Raw genomic sequence first — 7,871 nt, 5'->3', positions numbered from 1 at the left:
CCCATTTGTGATGGCCAAAATGGTAAAAAATGAGATAGTTTGTGGAGGCATAGGCCCTCACAAACTGTTATCATTTGTTGCGCTTAAGCCCTCACAAACTGCTATCATTTGTTGCGCTTAAGCCCTCACAAAAGGGATAATTTGTGGTGACCTTAGCCACCATAATTTGTTTTATTTAATTAGTTTTATGTTTTGTGTCAGCATAAACCCTCACAAATTTATAGCGGACTTTTCCGTCACAAATTTGTGAGGGCTTCTCACAAATGTTAATAAAAAACATTTGTGCCCATTTTGTCCGCTACAAAATTTTGTAACTTTGTTATTTTTGGCTCCTTTAGGCCGCCACAAATGTGTTTGTTGTGGTTGTTTTCTCTCTTTATGTGGGCTTTTGGTCGCCACAAATGAATGATTTTCATGTAGTGATAGACCTCAAAATGGATAACAAACATGTACACTACAAAGAACACAGTTTTTTCTCAAGGTAATATTTTGAGAGAGACAACCTTTAGGAAAATAAACATTTTCAAGGAGCAAACTCCTTGAAAATTCACGGGATAGTACAACAGTTATCTTAATCGAATAAAATCAATTTCTCATGAGTAAACCCCTCAAAAAAGTTTTCGATGAGTTGTTTTCAAAGAAATTTTTGACTCCTATGAAATCCCTAGGATTTTTTTTTTCTTTTCAAAGGGGTTTTATGCATTTTTAAGGGATTTTTCTCTTGTCAAACTTGCGCTTTCTTGTAGTAGTGGAGTTTACTTGTTATAAACCTGAAACAACGATTGGATTCATGTTAAAGAGTCAAGTTCCACAATTTTCTATCCAAATTGGTCTTAAAAACATTATGTTTGAAGAAGAAGAAGAAATACATCATATTTAAAAGAAAAAATCGAGAGCTATTCATAGTGGATGTAGATACACTTCTTATATTCAATCATGACACAACGTTTTAAATGATCCAATTGCGAGAGCTGTCCAAAAAGTGAATGATTTATAGTTAAGAATCACAACTAATTATAAATAGTATAATGGGAGGTCGCAAGAGTAGAAATCCAATCATCTAAATTTTTGATAGCATCGAATAAATGACGTCATTCAAAAACTTGTTGGGTGTTACAAACAAATTTGTCTAGAAAAAGAATAAAACACCAAAATAGAATTTATTATCAATGCACGTGCTTTATTCTCAAGATGAAAGTAGGTCTTTCAATATTGAGTATGCACGTCAATTGCTTAAAACTGAAATTAAATAGATGAGATAATTAAGTGAGTGTTCTTCAAAAAGAACAAAAACGTATCTTATTGAGGTGTACTTGTCATCTCTTGACCAAGAGACTCCATCCAATTATGAAATAAACTCAACATCACCAATGAAACATCCAATTAGACAAAAAGAAAAGTCAAGACAATGATAAATACAACTAAAGATAACGCTTGATACAATAGATACAAAAATAGCGGTATTGAAAAAGCTAACACAACTTAAGAAGAAAGGAAACATATTAAAGAAGAAGTGATGAAGTATAAGGCAAATACAAGATATCACAAAAACATTCATGATGTATATATCTTGCACAGTTGCACTGTTACATAAAAAAAAAAACACATAATATAACTATAAAAGAAGAGAAAAAAATTGCTAATTCATAATGGAATTAAATAAAAAATGAACTTAACCTGCTTGTTTTGAATTCAATTACTCTATGTCCAAGAATGGAATGATGTGAACTTAACCCGTATAATAAGGTCTTAGGAGTCTCACATGAAAGGAAGAAAGTTAAATATAGCCGAAAGATGACCTGCCGACAGAGAATTTCCAACAAATGTTTAGTGGCAAATAAATATGTGCCGCCGGCAAGTCATCCTTGGCTCCATTTCACTTTCAACCTCTCCATGAAATACTCTTAGACCAAAAACGTATATATTGCATAAATGTTTGTTTAAGGTATTAGAATGATCAAAATTGATTTTGATCAAATATTCTTATATAATTTGATCAAAATTGATTTTGATCAATTTAAAAATGTGTTTTGTATCCCTAACCAGATAAATAAGAACATAATTGTTTGTATTTTCTTCACATATAAACTAGCACCCATAGGTTATCCCGTTCTGTATTTTGCAATAGGTTGCTACCATTTTATAGCCAAAGAGTTACATGTTAATGGTATAAATTGAGATGCTAGCTCTAGTGCATTCTCCAATTAAAATTATTCTATTTTGACTTGCTATTCACATTAATCCTTTAATTAAAGTTAGGCGATATATGTTCCTCTTTTATTTTTGTTTCTTAATATTTTCTTCAACATTTTGGGTTAGCAACTTTAGCTATAGCAAACAGATTCTAGATATCCCCTTCAATCAATTGACCTAGTTATTTGTGGGAATATAATTCTTTTTCTAAAATTGGTGTGTGGAATGAGAATTTGTGCTTCAGTATGGGTATGTTCATGCCTATTTTGGTGTTATGGCCTTAGGGGCATTTCAAAGGTTATGGAGTTTATTATTAATCTCCTTCCTATTTATAAATAAAATTATTGATGTATTTGACTTAAATTTAGACTAAATATATTAATATTTTTATTTATAAATAAGGATGAGATATTTTTTACACTTAGACTAAAAGAAGATTAATTGATGATAATAATGTGTCATGACTAGTGAGAATGGAGTACTAATAGTAATTTTTTTTTTATTGTTGTTTGATTGCATATGGCAATAGATATCCTTTATTTTCAAAAGTGTACAATTAATGATGCTATAAAATAGTTTCAATGTATCAACTTTATATGAAATAATTATAAAATGATAAAATAATTATCAGTATTATCGTTATCAATAGTAATTTCTCATTTCTTCAATATTTTTTTCTAAAAAAAAAGTATAAAATTGATGATGCTATGAATAATAAAATTCAAACAGGACAATTTTTTGGTGTCAAAAGACTACCGTGCTGGGAGTGAGACCACACAAAACCTCTTTTCAATTAAGATTGATACCCTAAGATGGAATAAATTCGGTGAACAATCAACTATTTGCAAAAGTTAAATAGAAATTAATAATAGTTGCAAAAACACGTTACTTCCATCTTATTTTAAATGTTTTATTTACTTAAATATTTTTATTAATTATAATTAATAAAAAAAATTGATGAGTTGATATACAAAGATAATAGCATTATATTAATATTATAAAATAATAAATAATTTTTAAAAAAAAATCACAAATAAGACAATTATTATATTATATTCAACCGTTCATATGGAGTACGTTGGCAAAAAAAAAAAAAATGGTCAATGAAGGTCAAAAGTATAGAGTGACTTGACTACTCAATTTTAATGATTCTGATTTGAAATGCATTGACTTTCATTGTAATTTTGTTTCTAAATTTAATATCCTTGTCATAGTTGTGAAGATTTGTTTTTATATATATGTATATATTTTTGAGTTGAGTCTTGGAATTTACTAAAATTATTGAAACATTCAAGGTTCAAATATATGATTTATAAATCAAATTAAGATCATAAATCATAATTTAATTTGTTGAATTAATTAAATTACGACTGAACCATATCATAGTAAACAATTAAATTAAAATGGTAAATTTTGTTATAATAATGTAAATCATAATTTATAATACGAACTCATAAAACTCAGAAACAAATAGACAAAAATAAATAGAACAGGAATATTTTAAATTATTTTAAAAGAATTGATGATGGACCAAAGAATAAATAGTTAGTATTTTCAAAGAAAAGATAATGTACCTTAAACTATATCTTGGCCTAATACCTTTACTATCAAAAGATTAATAATCCTAAAAGCATCTCCTTCTTCCCTTCTTTTCCTATGCGTCGACACAATTACTTTTTTGGCTTCTCATCTCAACATGTGTTTTATGCACTAATTTTTTCAAACTCAATCTTTGCTGTCTAGGTTATTTACTTTTTTTGTCTTAGTTTTCAATTAGTTCTTATCATTTTTCTCAATCTATACATTTTTATCATTTCGAGATGTACATCGAGAAAAGAAATAGAAAAAAATCATTTTAATTAATATTTTCGACACCGGCGATGTTGTGATTAAGATTATTATGGCAAGAAATGTTAAACAGAAATTCACACAATATAGATTAAATTAATTTAATAAATAATTGAATATTCTTAAACGTCTAAAACTAAATTTAAATCATTTTCTAAAATAATTTTATATTATGAACTTTTAAGTGTCTAATCTTAAAATTCTTGTTAGGCCTCTATATGCCTTGGATCAACCCTAATTATATAGGGATATGTTATTATTTGAATAACCATAAAATATTTCAATGAAAATAAAATTTAAATTGATTACAAGGTAAAGTTATGATGATGGTTATCTTAGTTCGGGTAGAATCTCCCCATAGATCTATTGGATATTTTTTTGTTATTTTCTTAGGTGGCATGGCTCGACTAAGGACATGTCTTGAAGAATAGAATCATGATAGTTCAAATCCGTCATGATCCCTTTAAGGGAGAGATGTTTAGGAAATCCAAAAATGAAATAAACGTTATATATTTAGTAGGTGTCATTGTATTCAAAAGTGTTGTTAGACAAACTTCCTAGAATCCTTGAGATTTATATATGCTAAGGAAGTTATCGGTATGTCATGATGATTGTTGATTGTAGGATTAAATCATGTGTCTATCCAATTGTCTTTTCATAAATTTCCTCTTTTATGAAGCTCAAGGCGTGCGAATTATGGCATGCCTTCAATGGGAGTTACTTCTCAATGAGAGCCACTTTTGTATAAATTAAATGCTTCAAAATATTTGAACTTCCCTTGTCATTTTGCATTCTTATCCTTTCTTCTTTGTTCACTCTCTACTCAATATACCAATTTTGCCAACAACTAGAACAAATTTCAACGAAGGTTACAAATATCTCACCCTATTTTCATTCTTTGTTTTAAATAAAAACTAGGGAAATGGTTAAAGTCTATATGACATGATCTTCTCGACGAGGCTATAACTTTTTTCCTAAAGGTTGGTAGGAGAATAAATGAGGTTAAGGGATTGGGTTTGCAAAGTGATTGTGTCATCCTCCACTCTCACAATTGAAACACTACATTTATCTATCAAGTGGTAGAGGATTGATTTTTTAAATTTAGGTGGTTCAAAGAAAACATAGACTAGAGCTTGAAGCTGCCAAGAGTAAGCTATTTGAGAAAAAGAGACAACTCAAGGTTGGGTTGGATGGCCTTATAGATATGGAGGTTCAAGTGAACTCGTTGAAGGGTATCATGGAATCAGAGAAGTTATTCTTTAAAAAATGTGAGACTCTTTTGAAGGTAATGGTAACTCACTACTAGAAAAAATGCTTTTAGAGACCAATATTTTGGTCACTAAATTGGTCACGCAAATAATGAAGCATAATCAGAAAATTAGAATATAAATTCCTTACCTTCTGGTTCACGATAGCCGACGAGACAACAAACAACGAGGGATTCACGTCACAGTTGCAGTTTAACGGTTTAAGAGACTCGTTTAGCTTCATGTCGTAGTTGCGGATGTTAATTTGAGAGGGGATTAGCAACGAATGATGGTTTTTGGATTTGTCGTGGGTTAAGAAAGAAAAAGGAAACTGATTGTGAAAGAAAAGAAAGAGAAGTGGACGAAAGAATTGAATCCGGTAAGGAATAAGTGTTGTTTGGGCTTAATTGCTTGAACCAAGTCTAGCTAGGTTGGGAGTCTATTAGCCTGAGTTGTGGTGTTGAGAAAGAACAGTTGAAGGAAATGGGGTTTTTAAGTAAAATATGTAGTGTCATGATTAGTAATTAAAACTTCAAATTACTACCATATATAACGATGTACTAAATACACTAGAGTAAAGAATATTTTTTAGACAAGAAAGAAATGTAGAAGGTATACAAGTGTGGTCAATTAGAAAATGTGAAGAACGAATGCAAGTTTTACCAACAACAAAGAGATGTCAACATCGTTGAGGAACAACATCAAAAGGAAGAGGAACAACTACTTGCAGTGTCATCTTTTACAACCAATAAACCCTAAAAAAATATGGTTTATTAACTATGGTTGCACATTGCAATAGAAGTATTGGAACAATCTCAATTAAAATTCACTCAAGTTTAACTAATTTCCAATATTTTATATGTTCTCTTAATTGATAAAAATCTACTAAGTGTTGCTCATTTTTGCTTTAAACTTTATGTAGAAAGAGCATAACATTAAAGGTTTTCTTTTTATGGTGATTTTTATCTATGCATTAAGTTCAAAATTTGATTAGATTTGTTCGTCGCGGTGATTTTTATCATTAGTTATATCGTTACCATTAAATTCATTTGACTTATCAAAAACCTTAAGTTTTTTTTTATTCTTGTCTAGACTCATACGAGAAATTTTCACTAACAATGTCTTTCAACTGTGGATCTTCTATGAACTAAACGTCACAACTTGTGACAAGTTTCTTCACAACAGGATCATAAAACTTGTACCCAACTCCATCTAGATCATAGCCAATAAACACACGTTGTTTAACTTTAACATTCTATTTAAGGGTATGTGCAAATGCTTTACATCCAAAAACATACAGATGATCATAAGAAACATTCTTACTTGACCAAAATATATTCGGAATTTCATATTGTAAGGACACACATGGTGAAAGATTTAGGGCGTGCACAGTTGTTCTCATTGTTTCACCCTAAAATGATTGTAGAAGTTATGCTTGTTGTTGGACTTTAGTCCTCTTAATCCTAGTTTTGACATAATTAACAAACATACAATGTTCATACATCATATGATAAATCTAACATTTCAATTGAGCAAGATTTCAGGAACAACAATCCAATCCTACACACTTGAAACAAATTGCTTGGAACACAAGAAATCAACAAAAGTTGAATTTTGACTGAGTAAATCGATTGGGAAATCGATTTCATAACAAGGGTGTAAGGAAACATAACTGTTTGTGATTGTATAATCGATTGGGCAATCGACTGACACAATTAGAAATGAAAACTGCACAAGTCAGTGGCACCCTGTTTTACAAGCTAATCGATTGAAAAAACGATTGTACACTTCACAAAGTAAACCTGATTGAAACAAATCGATTGGGAAATCGATTGTACAAGTCACAGTGACACTCCAGTTTTGAGGGTAATCGATTGGCAAATCGATTGCTTAAGTACTATTTGCAAATTAACTTCACCTGTGACAAACACAATCGATTGGACAATCTATTGTGTGAATTTCAATCATGTTAAGTTTGGTTGCAATCGATTGGGAAATCGATTGAACTAAACATCTGGTAAGAACTTTTTAGGCAAATACACACAAATCGATTGGCACGTCGATTAACATCAAAATAGCTGAGTCACTGACTTGAACACAATCGATTGGCAAATCGATTGAAAGAACTTTTTGAAATCACAGTGAACTTTGAGCTTATTGCCAAATCGATTCTGAGTATTTGTTAATCGATTATGAAACCGAATACATCGATTACGAAATCGATTGGTGTGATTTTTACTTTGAACATAACACATGCAATCGATTACGAAATCGATGCATATAAGTCTTAACATAATCACTGAAAAGAGTTTGTTTAAAGAATCGATTGGTAAATCGATTGGCTTATGTAGTTTCAAGATTCAAGAAAAACAAGACACGCGATAATCGATTGGCAAATCGATTAGACCTATTTTATAACTTTAATGAATCGATTGGCAAATCGATTTATTAAGATGTTTTTCAGAAACTATATAAACTGTCTTCAATCATTCTCTCAATAACAATCTGATAAACACTTTGAATATTCTTGATATACAAAAGAACTCTCAACAACACATTGTTAACACACTGAGATTGCTTTTT

At 30.1% G+C, this 7,871-nt stretch overlaps 1 long non-coding RNA gene across 1 annotated transcript; it reads right to left on the bottom strand.

The window, feature by feature from the left end:
* Positions 1-435: 435 nt before the first annotated feature.
* On the bottom strand, positions 436-2,107 carry LOC140919222 (uncharacterized). The gene is made up of 2 exons (XR_012161789.1): positions 1,678-2,107; positions 436-770 (listed from the first exon to the last, which is right to left on the bottom strand). It is a non-coding gene; the product is annotated as an uncharacterized lncRNA (long non-coding RNA).
* Between the last annotated feature and the right edge of the window lie 5,764 nt (positions 2,108-7,871).

This window comes from Cicer arietinum, chromosome 1 (assembly GCF_000331145.2).
Source record: "Cicer arietinum cultivar CDC Frontier isolate Library 1 chromosome 1, Cicar.CDCFrontier_v2.0, whole genome shotgun sequence".
Taxonomy (NCBI): Eukaryota; Viridiplantae; Streptophyta; class Magnoliopsida; order Fabales; family Fabaceae; genus Cicer; species Cicer arietinum.
Note: the sequence above shows the minus strand (reverse complement) of the source record. Positions and strands in the feature narration are given on the sequence as shown.